At 40.6% G+C, this 22,374-nt stretch overlaps 1 long non-coding RNA gene across 1 annotated transcript; it reads right to left on the minus strand.

The window, feature by feature from the left end:
- Window positions 1–2,596: 2,596 nt before the first annotated feature.
- Window positions 2,597–4,994, minus strand: LOC141754310 (uncharacterized). Its single transcript, XR_012590595.1, has 3 exons — window positions 4,800–4,994; window positions 4,174–4,296; window positions 2,597–2,726 (listed from the first exon to the last, which is right to left on the minus strand). It is a non-coding gene; the product is annotated as an uncharacterized LOC141754310 (long non-coding RNA).
- Between the last annotated feature and the right edge of the window lie 17,380 nt (window positions 4,995–22,374).

The raw sequence follows: 22,374 nt of genomic DNA on the forward strand, positions 1-22,374 counted from the left end.
TCCTTCTCCACCAATGACGATGTTACATAAGTGGATTGAGCCCAGGGACAGAGGTCTGCATGCCTGCTTTACCGAGCCACAGTGGTGCATGCGATGCTTTCTGTGGAAAAAGGAAAAAAGAGAGAAGGAGGGGGGGAGAACGTATCTGGTGCTTGAGCCTGGAGAGACAGACGCGTATGGCTTTAAATAGCTCTAATCCCACCCCCATCCTTGCACATGCATTCGGCCACTTTCCTGCCACTGGGTCTCTGACAGAGCACGGCGAGGTATCAGGCATCCGCAGCCCTCCTCTGCTCGGCTCTGGAGGGTGTGTGGGTGGGGGAGCTGTATCTGGATGCATGTCTGTGTGCGGACGTGCACAGCTGTGCGAGCACGGCGGGTAGAAGGTGTAAGTGTGATGTGAATGTTGAGGCGATCTGAGCGGAGGAGAGGCTGGGATTTAAAAGTGAAGGACAAATCACAGGGTTTGGTCTGAACAAGGACACGTTAATGACCTTGGGCTGCGATAAAGCCGAGAACTAAGACGGTGATCGTGTCCGGGGCGTTTTACAAATACTGCTTATGCAAAAGCCCCCATTCCTAGATAAAAAGGTAAAAAAAGCCTTCTGCTGCTTGCATGCAAGTGACCTAATGCATATCCCATTCTTGTGCTGCACACTAATATTCCCTACACCACCACCTACACAATTACACGGACATGTGGCCAGTGGTTAAATGCCATACAAATCAGCACTTGCTCATCCAGTCCTCCATTTGCCTGCCTGCCTTCACCTTTCCATCACAACAACACCACCTCTGTTCTCTTTTTCCTCCCTCCATCTCTACTTCTTTCATTCATTGCCTCCCTCAGAGGCAGCCACCTCCTCCTCTCATTGTCCCACTGTCTTTTGTTGCCTTACTCAACAAAAGAGAGCACTTGAGGTTGTGATGTGTGTGTGTGTGCGTGTGTGTGTGTGTGTATGACAATGATGCTTCATTTCCTCCAGACTGGCTGGTTGGGTATAATAGCTGGTGTGTAACTGGGTGTGTGAGTTAGCGCACTGCCTCTTTAAGTCAGAGAGAGAATGACAGCTTGCAGCTATGCTCCATTCTTGCCCCCTGCCATTATTGCAACACACTGCTGTTTGCTGCCACACACATGCACTTTGAGGGCATTATCTTATGCACAATGACACAATGTAGCTCACAAAACAGGCCCACCAAGAGTGCTTTTTGTGATCATTGCTGCCAAAAGTATGAATTTGCAGCAGCTCTTTTTGTATTTTGTGATGCAATGTGGTAATTAGAGGGAAAAAAATTGATTCACCTATGTTGAAATGTTTATATCCAACATGGTAAACACTACACATCCAGTAAAGGATGGAAACACTTTGGGTTTCACACATTGCAGGAAAAGCAGAGCTAGACATCGTGGCTAAAGCTGCATGCTAACTCTGTCACGGACAGGAAACGTTATCGCATCGCGGTAACGTGCGGTCAAGCCAGCCGTCAGTCTCATCTCCGTGGTCAAATGGGCCGACTCTACAACTGTAGAGCACCCATATACTGACATTTATGTTAAATGCATTCAAACGGCCCCGATGGAGCTGACCATGGATGTATAAAGAGAACGGAGCTAACGGGAGAGCTAGAGACGGACTTGGAGAAGTTAGAGGAAATATACACGTGTGACTGTGTCTGGTTTTCAAAATAAGATGTTAACAAAGGGAGCTGTATATACAAAATACATATGTGTAAATAAGATTGATTGGATTATATTCACCAGAAGTATAAAACATTACATGTCCCTTATACATTAAAAACAAAAAAATACCACCAATTTTTGAGGGAAATGTCTTTATTCTTTAATTTTTGGGTTGGTGGAAAAAATGTAATAAATAATGCTTGACAATGACTGATATATTTGACTTCAGGACATCTCTGACTACATACATGCTGATAATCAAACATCTTTACTGTATTCATTTAGATTTTTTTCAAAGTAAAAGTCCCTAGAAGTGTAATGATTCCAATGGTGTAGTGTAAAAAAGTTCACAAGAATCGCAATACTTAAAAATCGCAAGACTTTCGCAGATTAATTGATAATGAAAATAATCCTTAGTTGCAGCCCTAATATTAGTATTCTTTGTTCTTCTTCGTTTGGATCTTGTAAGTCAGCACCATTGTTACCAATCATCTCATATTTTTGCTTGTCGCAAAGGAGGCTAAATAGCGCTCCAAAGTTACGCAAAATTTTAGCTAGGAAAAACTGGCATGGCCATTTTCACAGGGGTCCCTTTACCTCTGACCTTTGACCTGAAGATATGTGAGTGATATTGTTTGGATCTTGTAAGGCAGCAATGAAACAGTGGTATTCTCCTCCTCACTCCTCCAGGTACCTGCAGTAACATTTTTGTTTTTTGGCTGGATGTTCAACAGATCCCGGGACACCGGGCTCCATGTCAGCGATGAATGGCTTAATTTCCCTCCGTAAATGTTTTAATTCAACAACGCCATAGCTATGCGTCGTCGCTTTTTCCCCCAACTCCCAAGGTCCACTCACTAACTTTTTCCATATCTCCACCGTATCAAAGCTACAGATGATAGCAGGCACAGACAGTCACACTGCTGCATGGCTTGAGGGATGGTCAATTGGTTGGTCCGCCACTTTGGTGCACATATTCATGCACCCTCAGGATGAACTGTAATGACTTTGGTGATCCAATAACTTCATCAAGCACCACCATCTGAGAAGGGAAAGTTTATTTTTTTTTAAATTTATTTATTGATTTGACATCTGCATTTAACCCATCCCAAGCGTTTAGGAGCAGTGGGCTGCTGTAGAGCGCCCGGGGGACCAGATAGTGGCACCTCAAACTTTATTCAACCTTATCAAAAATAGGTGGTGACGTACGCTCATTCACTAACTGGACAGTTTAACACAGTTAATTTATGGGAACATATTTTTACTAAGGGGTGGGCAAATCGAAACCGAAAATATCGAAACTACAGATACGTCTTGTTTTGAAGATCACTTCTAGCATCAATAGGATGGATACAAAAAAGGATCTCTCTTCTACACCTATTTGTATTTCATCAAAGAGTTGAACTGTCTGTGCAAACAATGTTCTGTTGTACTGTTTGCGTCTCACTGCTGTTGTGATGTTGTGTGCATTCAAACAACACACAAAGTGGAGCATGTTTGGAGCTATTTCCCAGCTGTGAATGATGGTTGAGGGTAGTTTGTGATTTTTTTGTTGTTATTTGCACTAAAAAGGGTTTAAAACATTTATTATTCTCAACAAATAAATGTTTGCACTTTGTTTATTCAAAATAACTTTTTTTCATGTTTGCACAATCAATTTACAATAATAAAAAAATACATTTGTGTTTTAAAAAGTATTGTGTATGTTAACATGCATGTGACAAGTCATTAACAGTGGAAAGCAACATCAAGGAACATAAATCACTTTAATTATAGGGAATGTAATGTGTAATGTGTACAACGCAGAGAGATCTAATCTATTGGGTATGTATATAACACCTTCCCAACAAAATGCGACACGAGCAAGCGTCAGTGACAAAATCAGTTTGATTTGTTTTCTATTGGAGTGTCCTAAGTGGCCGCGATTGATGAAGCACTGCGCAGTGTGCCGTTTTGAGCTGACTTTTGTTAGACTCCCTGTTTCTATTTATTCCTCATTCCAACGGATGAGGAACGGCTGATTGGTGAACTTGAATTGAAGAGTTATCTGATCTTGACTGTACAGCTGATGGGTACGTAGTTTGTGTAACATGGCGTAACAGAAGGTGCATATTTAACGGTGTGTGGACAGAGAGTATCCGATATTATTATGCTATAAGTAAATAAAAATACCACTAATATATATTCTTATTTTGTTGGTTTCTTATTCTGTCAATATGAAGACACAACAAGGTCAATATTTTTCATCATAAATTATTAGTTTTACTTATTATAAAAAAAATATAGATGCATTTCTAGGGGGTTCAGTGAGCCCCCTGAACCAACGCAATCTGCGCCTGTGACCAGCAGAGCAGGATGGAGTGACACAGCTAATATGATAATGTCTTTCATTGTGGACTCTTTAGTCTCTGTTTCCTCTAAGGTCAGCAATTGGTTGCATGTCAAAGTTCACCAAAGTTTAACTTTAGGCAAAAAGTCTGCGGACATACTCTTTTGTAGAAAAAGCTGGTAGTGGTGTGGCCAGGCTCTGAGATGGAGAAATGGTCACCTGACCTGTACCAAAACTTTTCCTCTGCGATCCAAATTCCGCCCCTCTCGGACTCTCCTTGAGCCTGCAAGTTAACACGAGATATCATTCATTGAATCCTATCCAATAAAAACATAAGGTTTATAGATACACTTGTATAATGTAATACTATCCAACACAACAGCGCCTGTAATAATCCGCTCCTTGACTATAATTGCTTTCAGCTTTTGTTGACACTGTCAGAGAGGTGTGTAAATGCCAACCACACATTATCACTGATTTATGTGGTGTGACCGCTGCTTTTTCATTTCACTTTGTAATAACTGTCATGAGGACCCATTAAGAAATCAATAACATATTTTTACTGCCATGCATTCATTTAAAGGGGAACATGCCAGTAGTGTTTGGCAGAGCTGAATGATGTTTTCCACTGCTTTAAGAAAATGTCACAATAAAGAGTAATACAGTACGTATGAATTATAGCATTTAACATGGCTGTCATTCATCTCTCTCTCTCACATCTCGGCTGAGTCAACACTCGATGACACATATTTGTACCTACTAATTTAGGTTGCAGTGCTTTTTTACCTTTGTGAGACTCCCTGAGATGTTCTGGCTGCACAATCACACACATTCAACCAAAACCACGACGCTGCAATTAGAGGTGTTCAGTATATGAATGGCTCCTGAGTGTACTGAGCCATCACTGTCACTGACTGAATCAGTAGCTTTGTGCTCTGAAGCTCCCCTCACTTGCAGCTGAAAGCACCATTGTCAGCTCAGCTATGATATACTTTATTTACAGTATGTTACTTCCTGGTTTAAAAGCTTCCTGAAAGACTGTGAAACAGAAACACATAAATGATGCAACAGCTCTGTTGCAGATAGCTGTTAACCTTCCACTCAGTGGTATGCGGACCAGGTTTGGTACTGAACTCAAACCAGTTTGAACCAGCAGCAGACCTACTTCAGGGCTCATTATGCTTAAAACTAAGTAGGTTGTTGGCAGTGTTGGGAAACTTGGAAATTGTAATCAAAATACTTTACTAATTCACTCAACAGCCAAATCAATTATTTACATTACTTTACTCTCTGTAAAGGGTGCCTTTAAAGGCCCCATACCGTGCTCATTTTCAGGTTCATACTGGTATTTTGTGTTTCTACTAGAACATGTTAACATGCTGTAATGTTCAAAAAAACTTTATTTTTCTCATACTGTCGGCCTGAATACGCCTATATTTACCCTCTGTCTGAAACGCTCTGTTTTAGCGCATTTCGACGGAATAGCGACAAAATTGCAACAGAATTGCGTTGCTAGGAAACAGCTTGGGTCCATGTGTTCTTCCTGTCAGCTGATGTCATTCACATCTACTGCAACCAGGAATAAACTGGGACACATTTAGAATGTTTACGTTTAAATCTGTATAAAGGGTCTAAATATTGTATATTTGTGACATCACAAATGGACAGAAATCCTGACAGCTTGTTTCAAATGCAGAGTTTCTTAATACGGGCTGTGTGGATTTCCCTGTGGATTGAGCATTTCGATACTTTCACAGTATTTATATAGAACTTAAGCCTGCTTTATAATAAAAAAACATGAAAATCGCACTTTTTTTTATAATGTGGGACCTTTAAACATTCTAAGTCCACCAAACCCATACACCACATCCTCTATTAACACATGCAGAATCAGAAAATGAGACATCGTAGTTTAATAAGCAGCAAGACTACAGTTTGAATATTTTTTTCTGATAATCAACAGTTAGCTTAACGTTAGCACGCCAGCTTAAAACACACAGCAAGTAAAATAGACAACTTTGGGGTTACCGCAAGTCACATTTCTCCTTTTTTGGTTGAGGCTAACCGTCTCGAAACCGTCTCTAAACCTTCACCAAACTCCTGCTAAGACAACAACTAATAAAGTACAACTGGTAGTAAAGTATATCTTAACAAACAGACCCACATATTGTTGAAGTAACAGAGCATTACTTTGATTAGTAACTATAATGTAACTTTGCTGAATTTTAAATTGTATTCCCCTACACTGCTTGTTACTGAAAAAAGTAATCACATTACAGTAGCTAAGTGCACATTACTGCACTAAGCAGTGTGTTACTGCACAAACCTGGTCACTGAGTGTCATCTGTTTAAACCTGTACCAAAGAGCCAAATCTGCTAATTAGCACTAAACACAAAGGCTGACGGGAACGTCGTTAGTTTTACAACTATTTGGTCATGAAACAGAGTACTGGATAAAGTTAAATTGTGACCAGATGGTGGCACTAGATGAAAAATCAAGGGATCTCCAAAGTCATTAGGATCCATCCTCTGGGAACCAGGAATATTTGTGCTAAATGTTGTGCTAATCCATATCATAGATGTTGAGATATTTCACAGTATGACAGAAAAAATGTGAACTGCTGGTGGAGCTGGATGAAAAGTCGTCTATACCATTACCAGTGAAATTCCACGATTCTTTATACCAATTTGATACCGAGGTAAAAAACAAAAGTAAAACAATGAATCCCATGTACTTCAACATTCAACACTCCTTAATTGCCGTTTGCATACTGGATTTTGGTCATAAACCCCTCTCTATTATCTATTTATATTGCTAAATTACTTTTTTACTGCCTTTTACTAACATGTTTTGCACTATGGAACTGTGATGCTGGAAACTTGAATTACCCTCGGGATCAATAAAGTTACTATCTATCTATCTATCTATCTATCTATCTATCTATCTATCTATCTATCTATCTATCTATCTATCTATCTAAAAACTGCATTTTACAAGATTACATTTGAACACATAACGATGACGTTAGAATTTACCTACGCCCAATACTCGTTTTTACTGAACAGCGCCTGCGCTCATCCTAATGTACGTCATAATTACGTTAGTGGTTAGCTCCGTGCAGGACTGTGTTGCCCACCGGCTGCTAACAGCTAACGTTAACTAGCTCTCATCCTGCTGATTACAACACAGATTTGTTATTCACAATGTAGCATTATCAGGGACAAAATAGGGTGCGTCCCCTGGACATGTTGACGGTGAGTTTACTGCGTCCCAAACACATTTTCTATTGTCCCCCCGGCCGACGATGCTGCGGTACTGTAGAAAAACAAGGAATTTTGGCATCGACTTGGTACCAAAGTAATCGGTTGCCGTGACATCCCTACTGGAGACCACACAGCTGTACAAAATGTCATGGCAATCCTTGCAGTAGTTGTTGACATATTTCAGTCTGTGTTGTGTAATTTACACCACCAATTGTTCATCATGATTAACAATATACTGTATAAAAATGACACCAGTTACAGTAAAAAGACAATGAATAATAAATATCAATGTCATGAACAGCCTCTCCTAACCACCAGAAGTGATTACTGGGCTTCTCTGTTCTTGCCTGCGTTAACCCCCGCCCCCCCTTTCTCATCCCAATCTTCCCATCATGCTTCAGGCAACTAAACAGATCCTTTGTTTTGGGTCTTAGAGAAGCCATAAAAAAGCAGACTTTGTTCTATGCTCTCTCTCTCTCTCTCTCTCTCTCTCTCTCTCTCTCTTTCTCTCTGTCATCCTCCTCCCTCCCTCCCTCCCTTGTTCCAACCAGCAGATGGTTAATGATTCATGGACTGGGTGCACACGTGCTATAGTGAGTGTAGCATTACTCTATGGACGTGCAGACAACAGGGTGACATACTGTGTGTTGTTTAGGGCTCGGCCGATACGGGTTCTTTTGTGTTGGAGTTGACAGCAGCTGATCATTTGTACCAATATTTAATGTTAAATATGTTGAATAAAATTGTTATAATCGTGTGGAACCTGGTCACAATGCTGTCTTAGAGTTAGGTTTTGACTTGGATTAGTTTTGGGACAGAATATCAATGTAATATATAGGTCGCGTGTTGCCTCATGCAAGGCGTGCATGAGCAAGCGTGACATGAATGTGTCCCTGCATGTGTTTATGTTTTATGTGTGTGTGTGTGTGAGAGAGTCAGAGAGAGAAGTGTTTACCAAAGTCAAAGCAGTAATCATTGACTTAGGCCCAACCTTCACAGTCTAGTCTTGCTGAGCAGCTCTTCTTTTTGTTTCTCGCTGTCAGATAATTTCCCCACTCGCTCTTCCTCAGTTGCGCTATCTCTGCTTGCATCTCGCCGTCTGTTTTTTTTACGCTCCGCCTCTCCCAGCTCTTGTCCTCTTTCTAAACTTAACACCCTGGGGATGCACCTCTCCTCACGTTACAAATCTCCCTCCAACCATCCCTCCATCTACCACCACCACCTCCGCAACTACAACCATTCACTCAACGACAAAAAAAAAAAAAAAAAAAGAAGACACCAGCAGCTGCCCATTAGCTTTCTGAAAGCACTTCTTCTGCTCAACAGAAACCCACAAGGTGACAGTTTGTTGAAAGGAAATGCAATCTTTCTCCATCCACTCCTTCCTGGAGCCGGGGACAGACAATGAGGGGAAGTGATTAAACTGAGGTCCATAGCATTGGCAAGCTTCATAGCCACTTTACAACTGTATGATGGATTCTGGCGCACACAGTCACACTCTCACACATACTCCTCACTCCGCCGACTTAATCTAAAAACAGTGTAACATAAAGCCGAGGCTTTCCGTGCTCTTAAGAAACAACAGTAAAGCTGAGAAAGGAGGTCACATCCAACAGTCCACTTTCTCTCCTCCCAGGTAGTGGACTAACTACCCTCCACCACACACAGCAGCGTCATATCCACAGGCAGCTGACATTACTCTCATTCCATGCATTTGTGAAGAGAACACTCAACGGGATGGAAATTCAAAGAATTCACTCTCAACTTGAACGTGGCAGAGTTAAAAGCAGCAGCCCATTCAGAACTAGCTCTTTATTGCACTGTGTGCATTAGAATTGGTTAGAATTTCAGGTTTTGCAGGTTCCGGTCTGGTGTACAAACTTACATCGGTTTGATGTTGTGCCAACCGGTTGAACCGGCATTCGTCATTATGACACGTTCTGGCAAATTATAACGTAGCCGACATCAGAAATCTGTGCCAACGGCGTCACGGGCTCTAAATCCAGCTTGTATTGCATTAGTAATAATCAATATGACAAGGTGATTAACATGATATTATGTTTGTTTTAGGGCTGTCAAAGTTAACGTGATAATAATGCGTTAAAGCAACTTGCGATTTTTAGGTTGTAGCAGGCTCAGATTTAAAGTTAGATTAAAGACACTGGCATCATATGAAACTAGAAAAACCTAAAGAATCCATCGGTACCAACCATGTCATACTAGCTTGTTGAGAAGGAGGTTAAATAACACTCCAAACTTGTGCTAAATTTTGGCGAGGAAAAACTGTCATGGCCATTTTCAAAGGGGTCCCTTGACCTCTGACCTCAATATATGTGAATGTAAATGGGTTCTATGGGTACCCACGAGTCTCCCCTTTACAGACATGCCCACTTTATGATAATCACATGCAGTTTGGGGCAAGTCATAGTCAAGTCAGCACACTGACACACTGACAGCTGTTGTTGCCTGTTGGGCTGCAGTTCGCCATGTTATGATTTGAGCATATTTGTTATGCTAAATGCAGTACCTGTGAGGGTTTCTGGACACGTTATGCATTACGTTTTATTACGTTTTTTATTACTGGCTGTGGAAATGTGGTTCACCACTGTACCCTGTGTGCTGCTGCTAAATGGCCATCTCTATATGTCCGCAGAGTTGTCCTGCGACTGTTGTATTTGTCTGCTGTATTGTTTGTGTTTATTGTTGTAAAATGTTTTTAATTTTAATCTCAATGAGATTTTTACCTGGTTAAATAATATATATAATATATACATATTTAGATGGGAAGATCAATACCACTAACAGAGCTGGAAAGACTAGCCTTGTTTACCATGATAAGGTTTACAAAACATGCAAAAAACTATGACAACTGTTTATTCATCCACCTGGTTGCCTGGCAACTCACTGAGACAACAAGACAGGAATTTACTGCAACCGGCTGTCAGGAAATAATTTCAGTACGTAAGTCACTATAGTGAGTACATACTTAAGTGGAAATGCATCAAATTGATGAGAAGACAAAATATGGTGTGAAAGACATAATTTAAAACATCTTGACTTGATGTCTGCTGACTCTGCTCTTCTTCATAATCTACACCAAATACATTTTTTTCGGGTGTGGCAAATACCGAACCATCCCAGACTGCCGTAAACCACAGATGTGTTGTCATTGTAATGTGAGCCCATCCTTAGACCTGCTCTCTGCTCACACTAACACATCTTCTCTCGTAAAATATCTGGCATGATAAGCAGGCTTCTCAGAATGTATGAATGTGTCATGGTACTGGAATTACTCCTTTGGTCATATGATGCAGGATATGACTGACTAGAGCAGAGAGAGCTGAAGACTTGAGACTTGACTTGAGTGAGACTTTGGGGGAAAAAAATCACTTGAGACTTGCGCTGGCTGGACTAGACATAAGGGAGAGCCAGTACAAAATTAACGAAAGTAACATGGTGATTTTCTCCGAGCCCATACGATACAGCATGTACAGCACGCAACACATACCAGAACTGTGAAAAATCACGTGGATACGTCATACTGCTGCAGGGTTTCACCCGGAAAGTTTTGGATAAATTCACTCAAGCAGTCATTTTTTGAATGACAAGTTGTGTTTATTGTTTCACGAGTCATAGTCGTGATCATTTTTTTTTTTTTTTTTTTAAAGTTAATTTTTTGGGGGCATTTTTCCATTTTTATGACAGGACAGTGGATAGAGTCTTGAAAGGGGGGAGAGAGAGAGAGTGGATGCAGAAAGGGCCACAGGCCGGATTTGAACCCTGGTCGCCGCGGTCTGGACCAAGCCTTAATACATGGACGCCCGCTCTACCAACTGAGCTAACCCAGGCGCCCATAGTCATGATCATTTGACAGATTATTTAGTACCTTAACACTTCCTGAAGTTTGACATGTCGGAGTTTTTCAGTGTAGCAGCAAGTCATTGTCAGAAGGAAAGGAACAGATTTGTCTTTCGTCCCCGTTTTAAAAATGTAATTTGAATATTTTTTATTAAGATAAAGGACATAATATATTTGTGATCACATATTAACAAGGACACTGTCAGACATGTTTAATAAAAACAAGAATAATATAAATAATTCAAGTTTATATCGTTGTGTTACTTTCGTCCCGACTGACGGGGTTGTGCAACGTCCGTTCAAAGTCAAATTATACCAAAGTCGTTCCACATTTGTATTAAATAACACCTGGTATTGATAGAACACACACACATGCGAGTTATTGATCACAATAAAAAAAAGATTTTCTGTCTGTAACGTTATCTTTTTAAATGACTGGATGTGAAAAGTGTTATTTTCGTATACCGCCTCTCCCCGACTTGAGACTTGACCAGCCTGTAGACCTGAAAGCAACAACTTCACGAGTTCTGCCCTGACAGCAGCGGGCAGGTTCTCTTGCACTGCGTTAACCTCTGGGCCTTTAACCCAGTGTGACTGAATTAAAAAAAAATCATTGAACAGAAGGAGGAGCCTCGTATTTTTTTCCCATGTTAATCATGTTTTGAGGAATGTTTCCTCGTTGCTTGCATCACTACGGCAGCCTGACTCATTGCATCACACATTTATATGCTACTTCCTGATTTTAGTCAGTGATAATCTACAGTTGCAAAACACTGAATCCTTCTACAGTGTATGTATTGAATATAGAAACCATTTAGGCCTACAGACCTTTTCAAATTTGACAACATGATAATTTTAAATGGGTCCTTTTGTATTTCCTGTTGTAATGTTTATTAATACAGTAGCTGACCGGAAGTAAACAGGGACCAAAGCGGTTGCCCTAGCAACAGAATGGCAATGATTGAGTCCCAAATAGACAGTGAGTCTATATCATCGACCAGGCAGCAGCACTAGTCCAGCAGCTGTTCAATTAGTGTATCCTACCAGACTTTGCACCTGCAGCCTACACTATGCTGTGTCTAGTGAGCTTACAGGTTTATTTATCAGGTCATGCCACCAGTTATATTAATAAATATGATTTTTGAAGATTGTGAACAGTTTTGGAGTTCTAGCACAAATAATATGCATGTGTTTACTTTGACTACAATATGTTAACTCTGGTTGGTGTTCAAATGAAGCGCAAATGTTTGACAAAATTACCAGAAAATCAGCAACAGAAAATATGAATTCATGAAATGAAGTTGCGCAACAAACACCAGATAAGGACGTGTTAACCACGAAGCAACATATTCATCCAGCATTCATCCTGCTAATGGCTACTTCAATGGATCATTTTTGAGTCGATTCCATCCTGTATGTATTCATTTGCATGGCATGGAGGAGAATATGCAATCACACCTGTAGCATAGGGCAACCTCCGGGTCATTCTTTCTAACAGCCAGCAGGGGGCGACTCCTCAGGTTGCAGAAAGAAGTCTGAGAAAATATTGTATATTTGTGACATCACAAATGGCCAGAAATCCTGACAGCTTGTTTCAAATGCAGAGTTTCTGAATACGGGCTGTGTATTTCCCTGTGGATTGAACGTTCCGGTACTTTCACAGGACTTAAGCCTGCTTTATAATAAAAAAAACATGAAAATCTCACTTTTTTATAATATGTCCCCTTTAAACTTTCATTCAATCCAATAGCCAGCAGGGGACGACTCCTCTGGTTGCAAAAATAAGTCTATGAGAAAATGAGTCTACTTCTCACTTGATTTATTACCTCAGTAAACATTGTAAACATGAGTTTATGGTCTCAATCGCTAGTTTCAAGTCTTCTTCAATACAGAATGATGTTCATTTAGTAAATTATGGTCCCATTTACAGTCTAATAGACCACAGGTTCTCAATCTTTTTTTAAGCCATGAACCCCCTTTCAAGATAGAGAATATATCAGCCTATTTTTTTACACTTCCATAGTTTTAGTTATGTGTAAGAACAATGCAAGAGAAAAGTATTGGAAATAGGCTATATTATACATGCATTAAACATATTTGCAAATTCTCAGAGTTATTGATTTTAAAGATTAGATTGTAATTTATTAACAATAATACTGTATATTAAAAAATGTAAATATTATTTGTTGAAGTCTTTTTAATATATATATATATATATATATATATATATATATATATATATATATATATATCATGATGATTTAAATTAATTAATCTGAAAACTTTTCACGGACCCCTGGGGGTCACTGAAATAGACCATAAAACAGGGGATGCTTTAGGGTATGGCTTCCCTGTGATTAACAGGTCGCTACCACGGCGTTGTCCAGTCTGGGAGTTGTCCGCGTTTTAGTCTTACAACTTTCCCTTTCACAGTGTGTTTTCAGTTAAAGTTAAATGCAATATTTTGGTCGCCTGGTCACTTCTGGTCACAAAAAAAACAAGATGGCGACGGCCAAAATGCCGAACTCGAACCTTCAAAACGGCGGTCCACAAGCCAATGGGTGACGTCACAGTGTCTACGTCCACTTAGAACTGTCCGCTTGTGATCGGATCACCCAAGATGTTAATGCCAGGTGTGAACAGGGCCTATTTGATACAAGGCCCCCTGTTTGTTCTAATCGCTCACCTGTATGTTGTTATCAGAGCTGTAAAGAGAATGGCCAATAGTATTCCTCATGATGAGTAATGCATGTTCTCATAAATCATCCATGATCTATTTACTAATGCAGACAAACAATGTTTTATTTGTGTTGCTCCCAGTGGTCGATAGGCTAGAACATGCCATTTGTAACAGACTCTTGGGGCCTGTATTGTCAATCAAATCACCCAGAATGGAATTTGTCAGGATAATAACTGCTGGTGTAGTAACTACATATACTGCACAGTGATACAAAACAACACTGATCTGACTGTATGTTTCACTAGCAGCTATTATACGTGGTTGCCCTTGAAAGACATACTTTGCACATAGCAGCCCGGGTGGCCTGATATATATATAAAAACCCTCCATAGTAGTCCAGTATGTCTTGAGAAATGCCTGTTCAGTCAATGTACATTCCCTGAGGTAAAGACTAATAGATATAAAGTCATGATAAAATGTACTGATGAGATTTACTTGCACACTTTTGACCCCTTTACATCTTGCAATAAAATGTGTTTTGGGTGGATTGCAATCGGATAGTGCTTCACCACTTGACAATACAGGTGTAAATGTATGAAAAAAACGCATTGAGGACAGATTGTGATCCAATCGACCAAACCACCTTTCTAAACGGTGGCGTTTTGAGGCTGATGTGTCCACGCATTACACACCGCCTATCTGGCTGCAAGCCCTGCGTTGTGCAGCATCCGGAGACTTCCTCTCAGCCCTTTCAGACAGAACGATCGGATCTCAATCGGATCTGAATGCGGACACCGAAGACACATATTAATACCAGGTGTAAATGTAATCAGGTAAAATCATATCTAGATGCAATCTGGATACGAGACACATTTTAATGTCAGGTGTAAAGGGCCGCTTTGATGCAGCTGATGGCTGTCGTGTCATGTGTCTAACTTCTATAACGTATTCAGTCTGTACCTCTGTGCACCAGCTAGAGCTGTTTTCTCTTTCTTTGTCAGAGAATGACTCAAAGGGAAATCAATCTTGAGTTTGACCGGATGGGTTTCATGCTTGATTAAATTGTGGGAACTAAAAAAAAAACACAGCTTGTGAGAGAACGGAAACACAATACCAAATGCACTTTCTCAACTGTAGCTCCCAGTAACTTTGCACCGTGTCTGCTGGGTTAGCAGAAGACAAGGGACTTTCTACTGTCAAATTAGATCAACAGCTGTCGGCTCGCAGTGTCAGTTCAGGTACGGGCACACTGCGATGCACAGATTCACTTTATGGAGCAGAGTCGAGGCGAGTCCAGCGGATCCAGAGTTCATCCAGTCAGAAGCGGAGAGGTTGACTGTCACTACAGACCACCTGCTGCCTCTTTGAGCTGACCTGACGTCTGCCACCGACAGATGACGAGGAGGAGGCTGCGTGGCTGGAGGGCTCTCAGAAAGCGCAGAATGGCTCCAGAAGAAAGGAGAGACTGTCTGAAGACCGCTGGACTTGACAGGGCTTTCATTCATCAGCATCTGCTCCATCACTGCTGTCTGTGTCGAGCCAGACTCAATAGGCTGATAGATTCAAGAGACACTCACAGGAAAACAAGCCTTTTCTTTATGGTTTAGTCAATTAACTTCAAACAGCAACAATTAGTATATGTGAGTACATTCACGTTATAGAGTATGACTGCAAGATTGTGCTTTGGAGTACATGGCGTGTCATGATACTCAGAAGCCAAGATGGTATGAAACATCTGGAACATTGTAACCCCTCCTTCAAATGGTGGCATCGCCATCTGGGAGGCAGTGGGATGCAGTCAGGAGGAAGCTACTGTATAACAGTAGACCTTTCGTCCAACCTTCAAGTGTGACCATGAAGAACAGGTATAAACACGTTTGCTCTTAGATGTGTTTGGACATTGACTATGTTTTCATGCGCACTAATATTCCACTATTATTCCAAATATGACAATTGGACGATTGGAGCATTTTCTGGTTAAAGGCCCCATATTGTAAAAAGTGAGATTTTCAGATATTTTATATAAAAAAACAGATTTAAGTGCCATATAAATACTGTTAAACTATCAAAACTCTCAATATACTGAGAAATACAGACAGGCGGTATTCAGAAATTGTGCATTTGAAACAAGCAGTTAGGATTTCTGTCCATTTGTGACGTCACAAATATACAATATTTAGACCATTACAAGGTTTTAAACATAAACATCCTAAATGTGTCCCAGTTTATATCCTGTTGCAGTGTATGTAAATAACATCAGCTGACAGGAAGTAAACATGGACCCAAGCTGTTGCCTGGCAACGCAATTCCATTGCAATTCCATTGCAATTCCGTTGAAATGCACTAAAACGGAGCGTGTCAGACAGAGGGTGAATACAGGTATATTCAGGCAGACTGTATGAGGAAAATAATGTGTTTTTGAACATTACAGCATGTAAACAAAATTACCAGAAACACAAAATACAAGTATGAACCTGAAAATGAGCGTGATATGGGACCTTTAAGACATGTGGGATATGCTGATATTATTCAGGTTTTAGGAGCATTCTTTGAACATGTATACAGCACATTCAGTATATACGTCTTAATTGGGGTTTTTACGGCAGTTTGTGACACAAACCAGCTAGCCGACAGTTTGCAGAGATGCATGCCCAAAAGAAAAGCCCACATTTCTGGTCGGAAGAAGAAACTCACCTACTTTTATACATTATCATGTACTTGGATATCAACAGGTTTTTGGTAATGCACAAATATCGCAACGCCAACTTTTTCAAGAAGGTGGTTGAAGGAATGAAAGAGGGAGCCTGTGTTCACACCGTCCAACAAGTTTGCCATTCCTGTAAACAGGATTTTAGTGGAATAAACATTTTTATTAGCCATGTAAACAGCAATAGGAATATTGTCTTTTTCAGAATAAGGGCAAAAAACTGAATATTTGGTGCGTAAACATAGTCACTACTTGTTCGAAGCATACTGAGGACTTAAAGGAGAGGTTCTCAATTTTCAAGTCAGTATTTAGGTGCCCATATGGGATTTGCTTGCTGTAGTCATTCCTTTTCACACTGGCCATTAAGAGATCCCTTCCTCACATGCTTCCGGTGTAAGTGATGGAGTAAGTTAATGTGGGGCTTTAGCAATCTGAAGTAGACAAATCAATATCTTCCAAAGTTAAAGCCTTTTTAGTATGAAATTCTGTCTTTTTTGTTACTATTACTCAATCACAGCTCAGCAAAGAAACACAGAGGAAACACAAAGAGGGAAAACACTATTTTGTATATAAAAGACAAACTGAAGATACCAATTTGATTCAGTGAACTCAGACTGCTGAAGTCTCATAATAACTTCAGATGAACTTGAGAATATAGTTTTGCATGGTATGAGGACTGTGGATTTTGTTGTTGGGTTTTGTATTTTCAACATTCATTCAACAAGGAACTTTAACACCAACTGCCTGAAAATGGAGCTTTACTTGGATCTTGGACTGTGATATGATATAATGTATGCAGGTAAAACATGAAACAAAACACCTAAAATGTTGTTTACTCCTAAAGAACATTTAGATTCTCTATCAGTTCTTCTACTGATGTTTTTTTTTATTGCTGTGCACATTCAGGATGCTCTGGCAGCGGCTGCTGCGCAGGCGGTGAAGTCTGCTTACCTAACAACATTTCTCTCCTCAAGAGCTACATTATTGCTGAAGCTGTTATAATCCATTGTACAGTGTCTGGGGCAATTGCTGTCTTTGCTGCCAGATGTGTCGGGTGTAATAAGGCCATGAACCTCGAGCAGGGAAAAGAATGTACTAACAAGTAGGCAAGAATCCCGGCACATTGATTATTTTCCAGCACAGACCTTTTATTGCAGGAGCAGCGAGAAACTGCCTGCCAGGCCACAGTCCCTAGAAATCAATGAGTGGGAGCCTCTGACCACCTCCCAACTACCCCCGTCCACTCACTGTTCACCACCCCCCCACTCCCACACCTGGCAGTTACACACACACATCGACCCATCACGAGTTTTAACCTGTCATCCTCGAAATAAAACAGAGAAGATAGATATGTCATTAGAGAGAGAAAAATACAGTGAGACAGTCATTTACACATCAGTGTAAGTAACAAACAGCTTTGCAGAAATAAAGTCTCTTACAAAACCAGTAAGATTGCCGAAAATGTGTTCCAGTTTATCCCTTGGGAGTTTGTGTTCTGTTTCTCCATTATATTTTGGAGAGACATTCCTGTTCCCCTCAAGATGAATCGTAACAACTTTGGTGATCCTCTGACTTTTCATCTCCATCATTGGAGTCAAAAACCTGCAAAACTCATGACATTCCCATCAGCCTCTGTAGTTAGTGTTTAGTGCTACTTAGCAAATGTCAGCATGCTAACACAGTAAACTAAGACTATATGAACATGGTAAATATTGCCTGCTAAACATTCACGTTTCGAGGGAAACATATTTTCTCCCGGATTATGTTTGTTTTTGACACATCACAAAAATATGTTTATAATCATAGTTTCAATTATATAATTAACGAGCGTACTTATTTTCAGCCAAACCATCATCTTTTACTAAACCTGACCAAGTAGGTTTTGAATATTTTAGAAGACCAACATTATTGATCCCCGAGGGGAAATTCAATTTTCTGACTCGATACAAACAACACATTACACACACAGGCCTGAAATACATACACACATGCACAAACAGGACCTATACACATGCATTAATGGAGAGATGTCAGAGCGAGGGGGCTTGCCCATGCATGGACAGACGCCCTGAGCAGCTGGGGGGGTTTGGTATGTTGCTCAAGGGCACCTCGGCAGTTCCCAGGAGGCGAAATGGCAGCTCTCCAGCTATTCCATTTCACCCCCCCGCGATCATTCCCCCCCTTCCAATTCCTAACTCCAAATTCTCCCGAACACATAACAAATCCCACTTTCTCAAATGTCAAGTAGCACCCTACAGTATCAATAACACAGGGAGTATATTCAAAATAAATAGATAAAATGCAGGAGGGTATAAAAAAATGAATTAATAAAAAAGGCAATGGATCTATAGAGTCTTCAATTTATCAAAGTATTTTATGATCGGAACCCATTTGGATATGAATTTTTCAGGATGTCCCCGCAATGATAACTTTCCACTGGGTTTTGGATTATAAAACGTACAAACGTTTATGATACTTACATGTTTTGTTCCGTAAGGTAATCTTCACAAATGAACACCACTTTTATGATTTTTGAAGTGTAAATGCAATCGTCAGAAGTCAACGTTAGTCTATAAACGAACTGCACCACGGTCGCACGACTTCACGTCACCACCACTAAGATAAAGGCGGACTAGTGATGGCGTGATGACGTTTAGTAGTCTTTAGCCACTTGTCAGCAACCGCCTTTTCGAAGACATGTAAAGGCTTCAATATTCACATGTGGGATATTTATTGATGTATCTTACAGTATGTCATAGAACAAAACGTTAAAGTCTCTTAAACCCGTTGACTTTGAGGACTCATTCTTGCACCGCTGTATCCATTAGGATTCTAACCAAGTAGCTTTGTTGCGTTTTTCGTTTTGTTTTGTTTCAATTCCCAAACGTTAACCACATGTTTGAAACAATGACTGGAATCCGGGAGGATATGTTTCCCTCAAAACTTAAAGGTCCCATATTATAAAAAAGTGAGATTTCATGTTTTTTTTTATTATAAATCAGGCTTAAGTCCTATATAAATACTGTGAAAGTATCAAAACGCTTAATCCACAGGGAAATACACACAGCCCGTATTCAGAAACTCTGCATTTGAAACAAGCGGTCAGGATTTCTGTCCATTTGTGATGTCACAAATATACAATATTTAGACCCGTTACACAGATTTAAACGTAAACATTCTAAATGTGTCCCAGTTTATTCTTGGTTGCAGTGTATGTGAATGTCATCAGCTGACAGGAAGTACACATGGACCCAAACTGTTGCCTGGCAACGCAATTCTGTTGCAATTTTGGCGCAATTCCATCGAAATGCGCTAAAACAGAGCGTTTAAGGCAGAGGGTAAATACAGCCATATTCAGACCAACAGTATGAGGAAAATAAAGTTTTTTTTTTAACATTACAGCATGTAAACATGTTCTAGTAGAAACACAAAATACAAGTATGATCCTGAAAATGACTATATATGGGATTTTTAATTGAGAATTTAGTTGTATGGGAACATCATTTTGCAGGAGACATGGTTGAGCATGCTTATGTTAGCATTTAGACAAATTGATATTGTCTTCATTAGCAAAATAATTTTCAGTGCAAACATTTCTCTCCCTACTATTATTCATTGATCCACTGGAGAGTGTGCAAAAATAATCACAAGGGGAAATTTTTTTTATAAAAGAGATAACCTGATCACAATCAGCACTGAAATATATTGAGCATACGGAAATGTAACCAGCTATTTACCACCTTCATAATGAACAGCACAACAGCCTCCACCTTCCTCACCTCCATCCCTCAGCGTCTCCTTTTGTCCTCTATCCCTCCATCTCCCCCCCCCCCTATCATACCTCTCCCCTCCTCCCTACTTCCGTGCCGGGCTATATTTTGACGTGTGACCGTGGGGAAGGTGACCACGCTCAAGGACTGTGCGTGGGAGGATCGCTCACATCAGTAAATGTGGAAAAACACAAGTTTCTACATCAAATTAGACAGAAAAAAACACACATTAGTGGACACAATGAACCCTCTTGAAATAAAAATGTATTTTCAGATCAGACTTCAGAGCAGCGGTGCATGCTTTTATGAGCAGAGAAGATTTTTATGTTTAACTTTTCAGCATGATGGACTCAGATCATGGCTGCCCTTTTAAATCAGACCGGAGCGGGGCCTTCGTCACTGTGACCTCCAAAAACCCCTACAGTATTGAGCGGTGGAGTGCGTACAGAGAGATGGGATGAAGCGGAGATAGAGACAGGAAGAGAGCAGGGACTGAAAGCCAATGAGCTCCGTGGTATGCCAGCCTGAGATCTTCTTATTGAATTTGATGTCAAGCCCTTTAAGAGTAGAGATCCTGGAAGACAAACAGAGGATTAGATTGGAAACATGGCCTCAAGTCATTTGTCTGTCTTACCTCTCCCCCCGCCCATCTCGACCCGTTTTCTCTTGATTTCCTGTCGTTTTTTTTCTATCTGTGAATGTGTGTGTGTGTGTGTGTGCCAAATGGAGCCTGGTTCTTGTATCCAGAGGCTATAAAGAAAAAGGAAATAGTTGGTGCAACGAAACAATGAGCCGGGCTACATGCTCCCATATGGCTGCCCGGGGAGGCTGAAATTGACAAAGCAGACGAATGGGAGGAGAAATGAAGAGAGAAATCAGAGGGAGATAGGAGCAGTCATATCTGTCCCCATCATGTTTGCGGAGCCAGAATAAAGTCCCCGACGGCTGTTTAGTGACTGGTGCCCAGAGACAGTGGTTGATGTTCAGCTGGATATGGATTGGCTGGACATTTTTTATCGTATTCAACTGGGGAATGATGAGAAAATCCACTAATGCTGGCACACGCCAAGCCTACAAAAGCAACTTAGTGACAAAATGATATCCCCTACGCTGTAAAATCAAAGCTAATGTTGAAGACATTGGTTAGTTTTAAGCAGATTTCTGAAGTGTTTGTGTCAACTATCTTTATGAAATGATGTTCAAGATGTGAAAGATCACAAGACTAATGGAGCTGAAGTACCTGTCATACATTGACAATTTCATTACTGCTTCTCACCTAAGAAGGCATGAACAACAAGGGCCTCAAATGGACTCTAATGGGGGACATTGTGGTTCAGTACATCCTCACTCTTTTTATTCTTTAATCCATCTCTAGGCGTGTTCACATTACAGCTGTAAAACAAAGGTCGTTTCATGTTGGTTGGTGCACTATTTACCACTTTGGAACTCCCGGTGGCGTTGTACCAAAAGGCCAACCCGGGAAGGCGTATAAATAGCACAACATTTCCGCGTGTCATGATAACGCATTTTAGGCTTTTCGTTGTTGGGATGAAACACTCGCGGGTATGTTTAGGCAACAAAACTATGGTAACGGCCAAAGTTAGGTTTAGGAAAAACATCATGCTTGGGCTTAAAATAAGTACGTAAACTAAGTAAAATATATATGTAAACAACATAACGTAAGTACGGAAAACATGTCACAAACGTTGCTAACATAACTTCAAAAAACTCAACAACTTTTGGGGACACAAACACCCAGCCCGTTCTCATTCCTACGGCGTTAAAGGCTTTGTCACGGCCACTAGCGTTTGGTATTGCCGCACACGGCACCTTTTAGGACCGGTATGAAATGCATCGGTCGTTCCATTAACTACAATGTAAACCCATCCGCGGCAACAGAAAACACTCCAAGAAAGTGCACCAGGAGTGTGGTGTTGTAGTTTAAAGAGTGAAAGAGTCATACAGTGTGCGCCGGAGGGGAGTGGTTTTGATGCTGAAAATAAAGTGACGCCAAGGAAAGGGCGTGACGCCAAGGAAGGCGCGTGATGCCAAGGAAGGGGTTTGACGCCAGGGGGTGTGACA

Source organism: Sebastes fasciatus, chromosome 17 (genome assembly GCF_043250625.1).
Source record: "Sebastes fasciatus isolate fSebFas1 chromosome 17, fSebFas1.pri, whole genome shotgun sequence".
Lineage (NCBI taxonomy): Eukaryota > Metazoa > Chordata > Actinopteri > Perciformes > Sebastidae > Sebastes > Sebastes fasciatus.